The sequence below is a fragment of the Rhinopithecus roxellana genome, chromosome 16 (genome assembly GCF_007565055.1).
Source record: "Rhinopithecus roxellana isolate Shanxi Qingling chromosome 16, ASM756505v1, whole genome shotgun sequence".
Taxonomy (NCBI): Eukaryota; Metazoa; Chordata; class Mammalia; order Primates; family Cercopithecidae; genus Rhinopithecus; species Rhinopithecus roxellana.
In genome coordinates this window covers 73865001-73883607 of record NC_044564.1, presented here as the reverse complement: position 1 = coordinate 73883607, position 18607 = coordinate 73865001, and the positions used below count along the sequence as shown (strand labels likewise).

The 18607-nt window shown below is 39.6% G+C and overlaps 1 long non-coding RNA gene across 2 annotated transcripts in view; it reads right to left on the bottom strand.

Moving 5' to 3' along the window:
• Positions 1 to 18607, bottom strand: part of LOC104654274 — a 209173-nt gene that overhangs the window by 136659 nt on the left and 53907 nt on the right. The window lies entirely within an intron of this gene.

The window sequence follows — 18607 nt, the reverse complement described above, 5'->3', positions numbered from 1 at the left end:
ACACATGGTGGTGCACCTGTAGTCCCAGCTGCTCAGGTTTTAGCCTGGGAGTTCAAGGCCGCAGTGAGCTGTAATCATGCCAATACACTCCAGCCTGGGTGACAGACTGAGGCCCTGTTTCAAAAATAAATTTAAAAAAATAGAATTTTAAGAAAGCTAATGTTTACCTAGTAGATTTCAGCTCTTCATCACCCACATTGTCCTCACAGTAGAAACGCAAAAGAAACTTGCAGGTGATTCAAATGGATATAATCAGACAGAGGGAGATAATTCAATATGAGTTATTAGAGAAAGAAGGCACTAAGGTTAATCAGCCTTCCAGGGGAACATGAAGGCTTAAACAAAATCAGTGATAATTCAAAGAACTTCTGTGTCCAGGGAGTACTCCTGAGGCAGAGTTTCTACCTGAAGCCAAAAGGTCACATTTATGCTCAGAACGGTACAAGCAGATGCTGAATAGAAAAAGAATATATCACAGTATGTTGTAAATCAAGTGAGTAAAGAGAATATATAGCATAGACTTGTTTCTCCCAAGACTGACTCACATTTTCTAAAAATAATGTGTGCACCTCTTAATAGCTGACCTAGAGTGTTGTACTGCACTGGATAATTGAGGTAGGTGTAGCTCTTTACTCCAAGGGATGTGGTTTCTGCAGAAAAGCAGTCTCCATGTTCCAGGCCTTGAAAGGAAAAAAATCACTGTCAGTAGAAAAGTGATGACAGAACAAAGTTCTTGAACCTACTTGGGAGCTACCTTAACAAAAAGTTTGTTTAATCACAGAAGCTTCCTTTCCCCTTCCAAGAAATTGTAACAACTCAAGTACAGTCTCAGTTACATTTCAAAGGAAGTAGGAGGTATTAATACATCTTGGTTAGAATCATATTTGCCTATCTTCATGGAAGTCTAGACAACTCTGTACAATGTAAAACTGCAATTCTCAAAGTCTAGTAGTTATTTTCTTGTCCAGTCATCAAGGGGGACCTGGAAAACTAGACCAGACTGGCAATCTTTGCTTAGGGCATGTCAGTCCACGCCATTTCACAAATGAGCCAGGAGCTAAAGATATCCTTAAGACTGGAAAGAGGAACCTGGTGGGTGGCCTAGGTGGGAGTCTGGGCTTTGTAATAGAAAAACACAGAGATGGAACTTCTGGATGGGAGAAACTGCTGAGGGAGGTACTCAAACTCCAGGGAAGGAAGCCAGTCCACATCAAAACTACATAATCACTACAGAGAATCAGCCCAGGTGCCAGCTTACCACTATAAATAAAGAGTCTTGGCTTTGTTAAAGGGTAGCCCTAATTATCCAGGGAATGTGTTACAGATACAGTGAAGAGCACAAAGAGAAATACATCAAAGGTGTGGGTAACAATAAAACCTAGCATATATATCGTAATTTAGAGTTGTTAAAGTGCTTTCCCACAAACAATTGCATTAAATCCTCATAACTCCAAGGATGGAAGAAATGCAGATGTTTTATTAACATTACTGTTATGGCCACCTTTTAAGTTTGTCACTAGGCTAGAAATGAGATGTTATATGAAAACCATTGTGTGTTTGGCCACTCAGCTCATCATGAGTCCATCCCAGGGAGAACAGTCCAGATGCCTCCACCGTGCACACAGGAGGCAGCCCGTGTTCAGATCCTCAAGACCCCAGGGTCCACACAGTGAACCCACCCACACATGACTGGGCCAAATCCTACCTCAGACCCTCAGACCCTCATATATCTGTGTCTAATTGACTCACTCCATCTTTGGCATATTTGTGGTCAATTAATTCCAATTAAGGTTTCCATTCCTATAATCCTCATATGCTGAAAGAAAGTCAATTCACCTCCCCTCATTCTTAACCCTTTATTGACCTTCCTCCCTTTGGCTTCTCCTCTTTTCATACCACTATGCCATCTGAAATCTTATTCCTTTATATGAAAGAACAGAACCCATCCCCAATAAGCTCAACATTTTCTCCCCACACTGTGCTGTGTATTTCATCTGACACAGAGCTAAGAGTAGGCTTAAACAAAATCAGTGATAATTCAAAGAACTTCTGTGTCCAGGGAGTACTCCTGAGGCAGAGTTTCTACCTGAAGCCAAAAGGTCACATTTATGCTCAGAACGGTACAAGCACTTTAGGACCACCACACTCCCACCTTGGTACTCATGCCATCTGACTATGCCAGTGTGTATACTTCTATGTTTGTGTCATAAGAAATACCTCCTGATCACATTCTTCAAGACACCATAGAACTCTTCTCCCCCTCAACTCCAATTTCTGTCATCATGCTAGAAAATCCCAGTGTCTTAGTGGGCAATCCACCCAACACCCTTGATCTGTTCCTAGACCTTAAATATTCAATAACAAATCTCCTTCTACTCAACTTGTAACCCCTGCCACTTCCAGAGATACATCCTGTGTACCTCCAGTGTCATCTCCAAGGTGGCCACAGGCAACGTCGCCAGTGGTTTTGTGGCAAAATAAAAAGCCTCCATCACCTATGGGAATAATAAAAAAAATACATCCTGAGCTTCACTGTCACCAAAAATAGCTCTGCACCCAATATCATAACTGCAAATAACACACTCTCTGCCTCAGCTGCCTGTCCTCCAGGGCTCACAAAACCCTCACTTGCACACGTCTGCTCTCCAAACTCTTTGAGTCCTCCAGCTTCGGGGTCTTCATTTCCTCACAGGCACTAGCCTTCCTCAAAACAGACAGTTGAAGTTGAAGAAACAGTTGAAGAAACTAGTTGTCATCTGAACTGGTCACTCATCAGCAACCTCAAATCCCTTCATGTCTCGCTCACTATTGCACACACCTGGCAAACTCCTAACACAGGATCAATGCGATCTTGGTACCTACAAGGCTAAATACTTCTAAATACATTGTTACAATAATTTGGATTATTGTCACAACAAACATATGGTCTCTGATCTTAGGACTTCAATTAATCTCCAATTTTTTTACTTGATCAATTCTATCTCCTACTCTTATAGGTATTTTAAACCTATATATCTCTATTAAGGAACCCCACCAACACCTGCCTTCCTTACTTTAAGCAGACAACATAATTTCCTTCTTCATTAAAAAATTGGTGTCTCAAGAGGTAAGAGTAAAATCAGGGGAATGTGGTGTCACAAAACTGAACTTTTTGTGAAGAATCCTCCATCCCCTCTATGAGGACACTAAATAGCAAAGTTCTCAGAGCTACCCTAGGCTTTCCTCTTTGCTCATCTTTAGAGGTGTGCCTCATCTGCTCCTATAGCTTCAGTTATCCTCTTGATGTAAATGCCTTTGGAATCTCTATTATCAGTTCAGACCTCTCTTGTAAGCACCACTAAAACTTCAACTGAACATTTCTACTTACACATCCAGAAACATGCCTTGAAACCATATGTTCAAAAAATTTATATATAGATCTCTCTCTCTCTAAATATATATATATGTGTGTGTGTGTGTGTGTGTGTGTGTGGGTGGGTGGGTGTGGGTGTGTCTCTGTCTTTCACACACACACACGTCACTTTCCTTATCTCCTCAAAGGCATCACCACCTACTTGTTTGAGACAGAAATCAAGGGAGTCAACCTTGCCCCCTCCCGCTGCTTCACCCAATTCAACAATATCTACTAATATTATCTCCAAACCTTCTCTCAAGCCCAATTTTTAACTCTGTTCAAATAAGGAAACTAAAGCTGAGAACAGTTTAAAAAAAAAAAAAACTACACAATGTTACCCAACTAGTAGGTGGTGGAGCCAACCCAGACACCCCTCAGTCTCCAAAACCCATGCATGAGATGACAGAATATCACCTCACTTAGGGGAAATTTTACAGCCAATGATATCTCCAAGAAACACGGATGAGACTACCTCAGAACCCCAGGGAAAGACGCTTAGAATCATGTAAGGAAATGTCTTCCTCATGTAGCCCCAGTAACGGCTGCCAAGTCACAAGTGACACAGCCCACAGTCCTGGCTCTAAAAGAAAACAGAATAATGTTTCCAGCAGAGCTAGCCCAAAACATAATATCAACCTAAATTTTCCTCAGATGAACACAAACTATACCTCCACATCAGGCTATGCCCAGAAATGAGGCATTAGCACCAGGGAACTGTATGCTATAAATATTTCCTTTTCTTTTTTTTATTTTTTATTTTTATTATACTTTAAGTTCTAGGGTACATGTGCACAACGTGCAGGTTTGTTACATATGTATACATGTGCCATGGTGGTGTGCTGCACCATCAACTCGTCAGCACCCATCAACTGGTCATAAAATATTTCCTTTTCAAGAATGCAGTATCTTCAATTGTATACCTAAAGACCCTTTTGAAAACTATTAACTTTTCGTAAGCTAAACATAAAGAAATTCATTCATCATGCTAATAATAGCATGGTGCATTTTTCTTGTCCAGAGGTTATGGAGGCTTTAGTTGAACTAGCTCTAGAACTAATAAAGAGTCAGCAGAGATATAGAAATATCATAGTCCTCTGCAAACACTGGCCCAGTTCCACCCGTATCCTCCCTTCCCAGACTCATTTCACTCACAACGTCAGTAACAGATGTCTAGAGACTCTAAAAAATTGTTCCAAAATTTGTTCTCTTGTGAAGAGATTATCTTCTTTCAATTTATGAGTTCTTTGTAGGCTTTTGTTTAAATTATGAATGTGTCATATCTGATAATATGAGGATAAATATAATAGTATTTTTTAGTACTTAATGTCAGGCACAAGCCTAAATATTTTACATACATATATAAGTGCATATATAGATATACATGTACAAATTTAATCTTGACAACAAAAGTAAAATCAGGTGCTATTATTCCCTCCCCCTTTTTATAAAGAAGAAAACTTAGGCAGATAGAGGAGAAATACCTTAAACATTACCACACACCTTGTAAGGCTGGGACAAATAAACACATCTAATTTTCAAATATATTAAGAACAATATTATGAATATTAATTCCTGTTTCCAAATAGATTACTCTTTTAAACACAGCACTACTACTTATCTAATGATATCTAGTTGTTATTAGTGGATGAATTTTGTATCTAACAGGCTTTATTATTATTATGCATTTTAAATGTCATTCAGACACATATTAATAATGATCCATGTTTGTAGCCAGGCCCAATTATATACTTTTTAAAGATCTTTATATTTTTCTTCATGATGCTCAACCCTCACTTTCCTATAAACACACAATTGGTTCTCAAATTTAAAACTATAAATGGGAGAAAATTGAGTTTATTTGCTTATTGTTTTCCCTTTTGGCTACTAAAGGAAAAAATGTCATCAGATTTTGGCTAGTAAAGGAAAAGATGTCATCGGATTCCTGGATTGTTGCTCCCGGAGTTCCAGAAATGGGAGGCCTGGGGAAGGAGTTCCAGACTGAGAACTTCCAGCTGTGATGGTCATGGGTGCTGTTCGCCAAATATTTCAGTTCTCCCACAATGTTGGCTTGGTGGGGCCATCTAGCTGGTTTCTGGCCAATCAGTTGCAAGAAAAAGAAATGTGCTTCACTTCCAGACCAGATACTAATTATCAGTACAAGATTCTCAAAAGTTTGATTTTTTGAAAAAACTTGTAGTATAGTGACATGGTTTGCCTATGTTCCCACCAAATCTCAACTTGAATTGTATCTCCCAGAATTCCCACCTGTTGTGGGAGGGACTCAGAGGGAGGTAACTGAATCATGAGGGCCGATCTTTCCTGTGCTATTCTCATGATAGTGAAATAAGTCTCATGAGATCTGATGGGTTTATCAGGGGTTTCCACTTTTGCTTCCTCCTCATTTTACTTTTGCCACTGCCACGTGAGAAGTGCCTTTCACCTCCTGCCATGATTTTGAGGCCTCTCCATCCATGTGGAACTGTAAGTTCAATTAAACATCTTTTTGTTCCCAGTTTCAGGTATGTCTTTATCAGCAGCATGAAAACGGACTAATACAGTAAATTGGTACCAGTAGAGTGGGACGTTGCTGAAAAGATACCCAAAAAAGTGGAAGTGACTTTGAAGCTGGGTAACAGGCAGGGATTGGAACAGTTTGAAGGGCTCAGAAGAAGACAGGAAAATGTGGGAATCCTTAGAATTTCCTAGAGATTTGTTTAATGGCTTTGCCCAAAATGCCAATAGCGATATGGACAATAAAATCCAGGCTGAGGTGGTCTCAGATGGAGATGAGGAACTTGTTGGGAACTGGAGCAAAGGTGATTCTTGTTATGTTTTAGCAAAGAGACTGGTGGTATTTTGCCTCTGCCCTAGAGATCTGTGAAAATTTGAACTTGAGAGAGATGATTTAGGGTATCTGGCGGAAGAAATTTCTAAGCAGCAAAGCATTCAAGAATTGACTTGGGTACTGTTAAAGGCATTCAGTTTTAAAAGGAAAACAGAGTTCAGAAAATTTGCAGCCTGACTATGCAATAGAAAAGAAAAACCCATTTTCTGGGGAGAAATTCAAGCCAGCTACAGAAATCTGCGTAAGCAGCATGGGGCCTAATCCCAAAGACCATGTGGAAAATGTCTCCAGACCATGTCAGAGACCTTCATGGCAGCCCCTCCCATCACAGGCCCAGAGGCCCAGGAGGAAAAAGTGGTTTCATGGACTGGACCCAGGGTCCCTGTGCCATGGGCAGCCTAGGGATTTAGTGCCCTGTGTGCCAGCTGCTACAGCTGTGGCTGAAAGAGGCCAATGTATAGCTCAGGCTGTGGCTTCAGAGGGTGGAAGCCCCAAGCCTTGGCAGCTACCACGTGGTGTTGACCCTGTGGGCACCCAGAAGTCAAGAATTGAGGTTTGGTAACCTCCGCTTACATTTCAGAAGATATATGGAAATGCCTGAATGCCCATGCAAAAGTTTGCTGCTGGGGTGGGGCCCTCATGGAGAACCTCTGCTAGAGAAATGTGGGGTTAGAGCCCCCACAAACAGTCCCTAGGCACTGCCTAGTAGAGCTGTGAGAAGAGGGCCACCATACTCCAGACCCCAGGATGGTAGATCCACCAATAGCTTACACTGTTCATCTGCAAAAGTCACAGATACTCAACACCAGCCCATAAAAGCAAGTTGGAGGGAGGCTGTACCCTGCAAAGCCTCAGGGATGGAGCTGCCCAAGACCATGGCAACCCACCTCTTGCATCAGCATAACCTGGATATGAGACCTGGAGTCAAAGGAGATCATTTTGGAGCTTCAAAGTTTGACTGCCTCGCTGGATCTTTGGACTTGGCCCTGTAACCCCTTTGCTTTGGCCAATTTCTTCCATTTGGAACAGCTGTGTTTACCCAATACCTATACCACCATTGTATCTAGGAAGTAACTAGCTTGCTTTGATTTTACAGGCTCATAGGCAGAAGGGACTTGCCTTGTCTCAGATGAGAATTTGGACTATGGACTTTTGGATTAATGCTGAAATGAGTTAAGACTTTGGGTGACTATTGGGAAGGCATGGTTGGTTTTGAAATGTGAGGACATGATATCTGGAGGGGCTAGGGGTGAAATAACATGGTTTGGCTGTGTCCCTACCAAATCTCAACTTGAATTGTTTCTCCCAGAATTCCCATATGTTGAGGGAGGGACCCAGGGGGAGGTTATTAATTCATGGGGACTGGTCTTTCCCATGCTGTTCTCTTGATAGTGAAATAAGTCTCATGAGATCTGATGGGTTTAGCACAGGTTTCCGCTTTTGCTTCTTCCTCATTTTTCTCTTGCTGCCACCATATAAGAAGTGCCTTTCGCCTCCCACCACGATTCTGAGGCCTTCTCAGCCATGCAGAACTGTAAGTCTAGTTAAACTTCTTTTTGTTCCCAGTTTTGGGTCTTTATCAGCAGCATGAAAACAGATTAATACACATAGTGACCAAAAGGTGGCAGTTCCATCAGTCGAAGTTCCTAAGTGACTTCAGTGAGCAGATCCCCTGCAGATGATTGATGGATATGTGCCATGAGTAAGAATAATTCTGTGTATTTTAAGCCAGTGAGACTTCGAGGTTGTTTGTTAAAACAGCATAACTGGGTTTATCGTGACTGATTCAACCTCTTTCTGTTTACATGTGGGCTTGTATCATTGTCAAATGATACAAGGCTCATTGTCAAACCTAGAAAGAAGCAAAGATTCAAATGGCAACAGAATAGTGTTCTTCTCCTAGAAAATGTTTCTAATAATTCCATTTGTCCTGTGTTAGGTCCATGTTTTTCCCTGGTGTGTCTTCATGCTTTGGATATCAGTGAAGGTGTTCATTGGAGAGACTGAGAAGATATGAATGTAAGGGAAAAAAGTAAACAAATGGAAATTTGTCAGTACCCACCAAAATAAACTTATCTTGAAAATTGCATAAGAATAGACCATGAAGCAAGGGAAAGGCCATCTATTTTCAATACTGGTTTCCACTGGGTTTGTTTTGTTTTATTTTATTTTGTTTTTGAGATGGAGTTTCGCTCCTGTTGCCCAGGCTGAAGTACAATGGCACAATCTCGGCTCACTGCAGCCTCCACCTCCCATGTTCAAGCAAATCTCCTGCCTCAGCCTCCCCAGTAGCTGGGATTACAGGTGCCCACTACCACACCTGGCTACTTTTTTATATTTTTAGTAGAGACAGGGTTTCACCATGTTGGCCAGGCTGGTCGCAAACTCCTGACCTCAGGTGATACATCCGCCTTGGCCTCTCAAACTGCTGGAATTACAGGCATGAGCCACCATGCCCTGCCTATCACTGGGTTTTTTGGTTTTTTGTTTGTTTGTTTTTTGTTTTTATTTTTGAGACAGGGTCTCACTCTATCGCCCAGGCTGGAGTACAGTGGCACTATCTCAGCTCACTGCAGCCTCCACCTTGCAGGCTGAAGCAATCCTTCACCTCTGCCTCCTGAGTAGCTGAGACTCCAAGTGCCCACCACCACAGCTGGCTAATTTTTGTATTTTTTCGTAGAGATGGGATTTACACCATGTTGCCCAAACTGGTCTCGAACTCCTGAGCTCAAGCAATCTGCCCACCTTGGCCTCCCAAAGTGCTGGGATTACAGGTGTGAGCCACCACACCTGGCCGATACTATATCATTTTCTACAACTATATTTTTAAGTCTTCCTGAGTGTGGCCAGCAGAAATATCGTTTTGACTAGATGCTGCATCTACCTTTATTCTTTGGCTCAGAATATTTAATTAATTTTGATTAAAAATATGAGCTTTGGAAGATCACAATCATAATTGTTATATTCACCATATAATAGATATACAGGAACATGTACTTGTGTATCTAATCCATAGCACCTGAGTCTGTAAGCCAAGAGAATGTGAAGGCTCTTTTGGAAGATGGAACAAAATTATAACATACTGAAGAAAACATAGCTCTGCTGAACAACTTATGAGTTAACTTCTGGAAAGAAATCAAGAGACAACCCCTGTAAAATTAATATTTTAAAAATAATATTTATTTTTATCAAAATAATTCACATACACTCAGAGGCAAATATTACTATTACTATCTTATAAAAAAGCAGCAGTTACCTATTTGGGGTCAGGTAGAGGTAAACTCAAAATAATATGTTATTTTATGGCAAGAGTAAGAAAAATGACTAAATCTAGATTAATCCCTAGTTTTGAGGACTAAGCTACTAGGTGAATGTCAGGTTCTTTAATTAAGATGGGGAAGACTGGTAAGAGCAGGATTTCCAGCAGAGAGGGAAAGCAAAGAATCGAGAATTCTAAATTGGATATAGAGATTTAGACATCAAAAGTGAGGATGTTTAGTAGACAGTTTTATATACAATCTGGAGTTCAGGAGATGGGGCATGGGTAAAGTTACTGGTTTAGAGGTCACTTGGATGCAGATGATATTTAAAGATATTTGAATGATAGCAACTTAAGAGAAGAGAGGTTAAGAAAACTGAAGCTGACATCATTCAACATGTAGCATTCAGGCCAGGGAAGAGAAGCCAGAAAAGAAGACTGAGAACTGTGGCCAAGAAGACTGGCAGAAAGCCAAGAGAGGTGGTGACTCTGGAGTAAGCAGGGGTTCAAAAAGGAGACAACAGTACCTGTGTCCATGCAGCTCACTGTTATATAAACCTAGCCATCCTTTATTTTCCTGCCTCTAATCTATGTGGCAATTTTCACAGTTCCCCTCCAATTTCTCACCACTGTGCTTTTGTTCCTATTATTCTTCTGCATTGGAATACCTCCTCATCTGTCAAAATGCTCTCTGTCCGCTGGGCGTGGTGGCTCACACCTGTAATCCCAGCACTTTGGGAGACTGAGGCGGGTGAATCATGAGGTCAGGAATTCAAGACCAGTCTGGCCAACATGGTGAAATCCCGTCTCTACTAAAATATATATATATTTATATTTTATTTATATATAATATATAATACATATGTAATTTTATTTATATTTATATTTATATTTATATTTATATTGTATATTATATATATATATATACACACACACACAAAAAAATAGCTGGACGTGGTGGTGGGTGCCTATAATCCGAGTTACTCGGGAGGCTGAGGCAGAAGAGTCGCTTGAACCCGGAATGCAAGATTGCACCACTGCACTCCAGCCCAAGCGACAGTGCAAGATTCTGTCTCCAAAAAAAAAAAAGGAAAAAAAAAATCTATCTATCCTTCGAGACCCATCAAGAATGCCATCAACTTTGTAACACATTTCCTAACTCCACAAATAAAATATACTCTCTTCCTCCAAACTATCTGATAGCCCATTGCATGCCAAATTTTATTCTGATTTGTACTATAATTGTTTGTATTCTTTATTCATCCTCCCTATATCCCAATATAGGCTCCCAAACCCCTCATATTGTAACTGAGTGTCTGGTATGCAGTAGGTCCTCAGTAAAAATTTTCACTGAATCAAATCCAAAACTATAGAACCCAAGCCAGGAAAAGTATCTTCAAAGGACAACCTCTTTTGTCCCTTTAGATTTCTGTCTGCCAGCACGTGGATCACCTGCACCCAAGCCCAAGAATTATTTAGTCATATTCCTGGCCCTCTATAGAAAAATAGTGAAAGAGACCAATCACAGAAAACAAAGGTTTTTTAAAAGTTATCCTTTTTAAAAGACTGTGGCAAATAAAAACAAACAACAACAACAACAACAAAAACCAACCAATCTACCTATAGGAGAATGCTGGCAACACTACTTATCCTGCTTTGGCTGAATATGTCCTGAGCTAATGGCTATTTAAAAAACCATTTAAACTAATCTTTCCCCCAGATCTTCATTATGAAAATGGCAAGTTGCAAAAGCCCAAAGGATGAAACAACTTTTGTTATCCCTGAACCTAAAACTAAGCTACAAAGACTGTCCTAATCCAAACCTTAGGTTAGAAGTCAAACAGCAGAATATTAAAAACTGCTAAGAGAGTAGATCATAAATGTTCTCACCACAAAAATATGGCATGCATATGAGGTGACAGATATCTTAACTTGATTTAACCATTTCACAATGTATACATATATCAAAACATTCCACTGTACACAATAAATACATAGAATTGTTATTAACTATACCTTAATAAAAATAAATAAATTTTTAAAAAATAAAGAGGCAGAGGCATCTCATAAATAATAAATATGAGTTTAATAATTTTAAAAAGTCAGGCAGGCCGGGCGTGGTGACTCACACCTGTAAATCCCAGCACTTTGGGAGGCCAAGGCAGGCAGATCACTTGAGGTCAGGAGTTCAAGACCAGCCTGGCCAACGTGGTGAAACCCCATCTCTACTAAAAATACAAAAATAAGCCAGGCATGGGGGCAGGTGCCTGTAATCCCAGCTCCTTGGGAGGCAGAGGCAGGAGAATTTCTTGAACCCGGGAGGTGGAGGTTGCAGTGAGCTGAGACAGAGTGAGACTCTGTCTCAAGAAAAAAACAGCAGCAACAACAAATAAAATAAAATAAATAAAAATAAAAAGGCAGCAGAGCAGAAAGAACACATGTTTCCACATAGGAAAGAGGTGGATCTGATTTTCAATCCTATCATTTGACATGTTTGTAATTCTAAACAAACTTGTTGGCTTTTTCGAGCCTCAGTTTTCTCACTAGAAAAATAAAAATAAGAATAAATCTCTTAAATAATTACTGAATTACTATGAAAAGAAGTGCCTGACACAAGGTAGGCTCCTAATCAGTTATAACTATTAGTATTGTCACAAATCCTAAGAAATTGTTTGTGGCCTTTCAAGTATTGTCTGGTGATTATTTGTAGTCTGATTTAATAATATATACTACCAACTGAGCACCTGCTATGTGTCTTATGTGTTTTAGATTTGTAGACAAATGTTGCAGCGACTAAGAGCATACACTCTGGCATCAAACTGCAGAGATTCATATTCCAGCTCCATCATATGGTAGCTGTGTGACCTTGAGAGGGTTACTTAACTTCGCTTCTTATGTCTGGATTCTTCATCTGTAAAACAGAAATTGTAATAGTACCTCTCTCATAGGATTGTTGTGAGGATTAAATGAGATAGTGTGTATAAATTGTTTATCACCATCTTATAGTGTGTGCACAGTAAATGCTAGCTAAGGTTATTATCATAATTTTCATTTTACAGATTAGGGCCCTCAGCCCTAAAGAGGGTCAGTAACTTATCCCAGGTCACACAGTTAGTTAGGAGTTATTTTCTTTTTTTAATTCAAGGCTGCCTTATTGCAAAGTCTATGCTTTTTTCGCTAAACCATCTCTTTTTCTGTTACGTATGTCCTAGGTAAAAATCCTTATTTTTTCCTTCGATGGCTATAACAATCAGCTAGTGACAGTCTACAAGACATCAAGGAGGGCCTAAGGAATAAAAGCCAGCAACCAGGTCTAAAATGAATATATGTTACTATTTCTTCTTCATATGCACCATAGTAGTATACTGTATTTCCATTAGAAGTTACGTTAATAAGAAAATTTTTGAACATTCTTGCTCCAAACATCATACTTGCATTCTCTTACACTGGGAAGAAAGAAATTGGTAGAAAGAAGTCATCTGGAAGGTAGCTCTGGCTATAAGTTGGAGGAAAAGGGAAGAAGGAGAGAGAAAAACAAGTTATCAATGGTACACATAGTCAGGGCCAAAACTTTATAAACCAAATAGAATTTCCACAGACCTAATGATCACTGAGAATTATCTGCCAAGCTGCTAGGTGAAACATGCTGAAAAACAGCCTGGGCCTATGGCGAACATGTTCAGCTTTATGATTTTCTTCATCCCTCTTCTGTCTTGCATGATGTTGCCCCCAACTATCTTCTAAAACTAATCACTCTTTCATGGTCAATGGAAACTTTGAAACCTAGATTCTCAAACTTTTGCTAAAACAGCCCAGGTCTTCCTAGACATTTGTAGATAGATAAATAACCTAGTGATAAAGAATATACATTCTGTTTAGGTCCATACTCCAGCTCTGCCCCATATTAATTGTGTGATAATCCAAACTGGTTGTTTTGTGCTAAGATTCCTACTTCCTGCACTTTCAGACTCACATACTCAGAGCCAGAAAACTTCTGAGAGTACAAGGTGATAACTACTGCAAATTCACAGAAGATTACATAAGTATAAATAATCAACCTAACCTCCCTCTTCCTCTAACATTTTCTCACAAAACTAAAAAGTTTGGAAACTCCTTTTCTTAATGCTGGCGCCAGTTCAACCACACTCTAGAAGGTATTGGTTTCACGAACTACAATGTGGAATCATCAAAATAAAGGGGCAGCATGAGAAAAAATGACAGCATGGGGCTTTGTGGTGTATAGATTTAGTTGCTTATACAAGAACCTGGGAGGGGGAACCCCCCAAAAGATTAGTCACTTCATTTTATGTTGCAGAACTCAATTCAGGTTAACAAAGTGTTGCCAACAAAGGAGATGAGAGAATGGCAGCATTCACTTGCTCTGGACTGAATAAACAAATGCAGGATTTGTGGGCTGACTAATGCCCTGGGATAAACCAGGCAGTCAGCCAAACTCTAGGAGTTTTGATGAAAAGACAGCAAGCCCACACTTTTCTTCATGAAGAGTGCTCTGTGGGAGTATTGATGTCCACATGGGCAGCCTGGGTCTTCAATTTGCCTTAAAGATTCGCCCTTATCCAGCCACAGGAAATTCTCAATGCCTCTGTAATTGAACACCTAGATCAAATGACAGAAGCTAAATTCCTTCTTCTTGAGAAGTGTTATCTGTCATGCATCTCTTCGTAGAAACATGTTATCATTGTCCTTTTTTAAAAACTACATTAGTCTGAAAATATACAGTTAGGTCACCAAAATGTGACTCTAGCTTTTCATTCATTCATTTCATTCACTGAGTACCTACTATGCTCTAGGGACCATGTAGGGCTCTATATATAGAACACTTAATGACTCAGACATTGAAGCCCCCCATCCAGCCTTAAAATGTCAAGGGCACTGACAAAAGTAATATAGTGTTTGTAATTTCATTTCTTGGTTGGGGGAAACTATTAAAATTTGCAATATTTTGGTGAGAGAGGCAATAAGTTTTTCAATTAAGGTCTTAATATAAGTTTGTAGGGAAGTCAGAAATGAGAATGTGGAGTTTCCTTTTATCTGGCCATCAGGATCCCCCACCATGCTGTGAGGACCACAGTCATCATTTAACCTCAGGCTAAAGTAGACTTTATTACAAACTGTGCAGCTAGTGAAATGTCAAGGGTTGTTTCACAGGATCTTAATTAACACAAGAAAAACGTCCTAGCAACAGCTGATGCAAACTCCTGTAAATGTACACATCTAGTTTATCTATCCAGGTAATAAATAGACACGGTATATTCAGGTTGAAAACAAAATCCCTGGAGTGTTTCGATGTGAGTATAATATACCTAGAAGCAAAAACTTCACTGATATAAAGGATGCATTCTATGAGTCTCCACAAAAATCTCCAACTTTTTATGAAATTTAGGGCCTTCTTAAGTAGTGTTTACTACATAGAGCTTTCATAGTTCTGATACGAATACCTACTCTCCATGATTTATCAACCCTTGAGAGTCCCAGTAGGATGCTGACAAGTTGCAAATTTAGAGAATTAGCTTCAAGAAACATTGTATATAACTGCCTTTGAAAGAAAATTCAGGTAGATTAGCAAAGATTTTAAGCAAGTCCTTTCACAAAAACCTGCAGAATTTCAAGGAGTCCGGGGTTTATGAAATCATCAAATCAATACCAAGTTTAACATATTTATGTTAGTCTTATAAGCATAACTCTTTGGGAATAAAGGTATTACAAAAACAACGTTTGGAAAAGGAGGCTAGCTCTTGTTTAATTACTGTGAAGAGCAGCGAATTGAAAGAAAAAGCTACACACAAGTTGGAAAAGTGCTACTCGGGTTTAAAAAATAGAAAAAGAAAACCTGAGATTGGGATTGGATGATAAGCAAGTAGCAGAAGCAACAAAAAGTCTCTTTCATTTTCAGCTCAGGGGGCCCCTTAAAGGAGCAGGCTGAAATGTACAGCCCACAAACCAGAGGAAGGCCTGCACAGGAAGTGGAGTGGAAATTACAGTTGAATGGACTCTGAAACAGGATGAAGCCAGTCCATGTGAGGTTCATGAAAACCAAGTAGACAATATGAACATTCAAGTGTTCCCTTGTGTCATTAATTCAATATTACATTCTGATTTCAAACACCATGGAACCACAGTGAAAAAGCTGCAAAAACAGTAGCCGTTTTTTCAAAACTTCTTTCTGCTGTTTGCTTATCAGAGCCTATCAGACTCTTCCTTGAGCACTTTGCAGGGCACACAGTGGATCCCACTGAGGTGAACTATTTGAAGGGTGATATCAGATTTCCCAGCAAAATTAGATAAGCAGATTGACATGACAAGAAGCATGAGGTAGCATAAGGAGCTTCCCTAGACCGCGCCAGCGAATTAGGTGCCAAAAGCCTGAGGTGGTTATTAGAAAATGATTACCACCTCCAATTGTCTTAGTACAGACTTTTCACTGCCAGAAAACTGCTACAGCAGAAGCTAGCCAAAGCAATCACTGCTCCCCTAGGAAGCATTCACTGGGAGCTCTTGTTAACATCCCCACTGTTTGAAAGTGGCTAGACAGGACAGTGGCAGCAATTCCTGTTGTCAGTTAAGGAGAAATTGCCCAACGGGATTTTAACTGTTAACTGGATTTCAGCCATGCTGCTCCCAAATACTCCTTTCCTTTGGTTACCTTTCAGCTGGGACTTCCTTGGCAGCCAAAGAAGTATTTCACTTCCACAGTCATCAGAGCAGTACAGAGGAAGAAAAACTGAAAAGGGGTCAGTACTCCCTGTCTCTATATGTAATCAATTGCAAGGCCTCTGGCCAAGCCAGGCTGCTTTTCTGTGTTCCCTTCTCCTTTAATCATAAAACAGGATAATATAAAATCTACCTCACAGGATTATAGAAAAAGTCATAGGAAAGAACAGATAAGCTAAGTGCTATAGAAGCTATACACACATTTATGTACTTAAGTCTATGTGCATGTATGTGTATAGTACATACATTCAACTTTTTAATGTTTCCCAATTGCATAAAAGAGAAATACAGACTTACCAATTAACTGGTTAAGTAATATGGACAATCTGGATATTTTAGAATAAAAATTCACCCCTTGGTTTGAGGAAAAAAAAGGCAATGTCTAAATTGTTCAGACCATTTTTAATTCTGCAAGTCCTAGCCATGGAGTTTACACAAGACTAAATTTTATGATCACTAGGAAGCCAAAAAACAATATTTTAAGGAAAAATAATAACAGCTACTAATTATTATATGTTTACTATATGCTGACCAATCTATGAAACACTTTACAGACATTATTTTGCTTCCTCTTAGTTACAATCTTGTAAAGTATCTATTATTTAACAATACTATACATGATGCCTTGAGTGTATAAACAAATTTATTGTTGGAATTGAGATTCAGACTCAGGTCTGTCTTACTTCAGGGACCTTGATCTTAATCTGAGCCATCTTGGCTCTCTGAAGAATGCCATTTTTCTCATCTGTCCCTACTCTAGGATTTAGCATGTTCTTTTGCTATTAAAAGTTGGCCCATGTGCCCTGGCTGGTGTGTGGGCCAGTCCCTGTGGGGCCCCTTGTGTAAGAGCAGATGTACTGGAGGGTGACATAGAGAAAGCAGTGTGCAGAAAGTTCTAAAAGCAGAGGACAAAAGAAGCTTCATGAGGAAAGCACCTTTGGGATTTATACCCAGCTTTAAAGGGCTGCATTTCGTTGATAAATGTCACAGAGGCTTGTGTTTAGACAGAGCAGGAAAGAACTCTTCCTGTACTCTCCAGCCATTCCATTTAGACTAAAACTCTTCTTCAGATGTTTGGGATGAGCTGCTTGGCAACTTTTATTCAATTAGGGTTGATGTCTAAAAGGTTGTTTCATATCCCCCACCTATTACCTCTGATGGTTTCTTTGGAGTTAGATACATTCCAAATGGATCTCCCGGTTTTGTTCTAGAAAGTAGTACTGACTTGGGAAAGGATTCCAGCACACCTAACAATAATGCTTGAACCCTAGAAGAACCACATAGTGTATTAGTCTAGTTATTAGATATTATTTAGAAACACCACTAGAAAATACTTAAATAATAGAATTTTAGAATTGAGATTGATACTAGTAGGTAAAAAGTGAACATTTGTTGAGCTCTTACAGAATGGCAAGCATAGTACTATACCTCTTACATGGATTATTTCATTTGTCTCACACTATCTCTATGAGGCAAGAATTGTTATGATTTCCATTTTCAAATTAGAAGACTAAGTTTGCCATTAAATATTTCTCATTGTCACAACAGCCACCAACAGGACAAGGAAAAGTAGACCTCAGGCAAGAGTAATGCAAAATTTTCACAGAGCCATCCCTCCTTGACCCCCCCCCCCCACTTCTCCTGTGTTCTCCCAAATGTCTTATTCCATCATCCAAGGTGGTTACAAATTTCATTCATTTGTCATACTTTTCCCCTTACATGGATTGGATTGGCGACTGGTTATCTCCCACGAAACTCAAAAAAAAAAAAAAAAAAAAAAAAAAGGAAGACCTTAAAAGAAGAAATGAAAGATATTTAACTCTAAAAGACCTGAGAATGAACTATGACTCCAAGAAAAGTATGTATGTATATGTATGAAACTGATTGCAAAATGAAAAGATCCAATGAAGACCTCTTAACTGCCAGACTAACCCCATGAACAGCCTCTTCCATGCAATTCAATGGAAATTATTCCACGGGAGTTATGGGAAAGATAAGAAGAAAAAGTTTTGTTGAGAAATGCAGGATAGGGAGAGTTAGGCCAGCATGATGAGAAGCTTTGTTTGGTATGAGCACTTTAACCAGATCTCTCCCTTTCAGAGCCTGCCCCAGCTGAGATATTTCATACTAGCATCCACCTTAGAGGCACACACTTCTGCTGAGTGCATGGGCAATGGGATTAGGATGGAAAGACATTTACAGGATGACAGTGTTGAAAAGTTATTGAAATCCAGCTCTAAAATATATCAAATTATTTATGTCATCTTTTGGGTTTCCAACTCAATATTTTCTCATCTAGGCCAGGCGCAGTGACTCACACCTGTAATCCCAGCACTTTGACAGGCTGAGGCAGGTGGATCCCTTAAGCCTAGGAGCT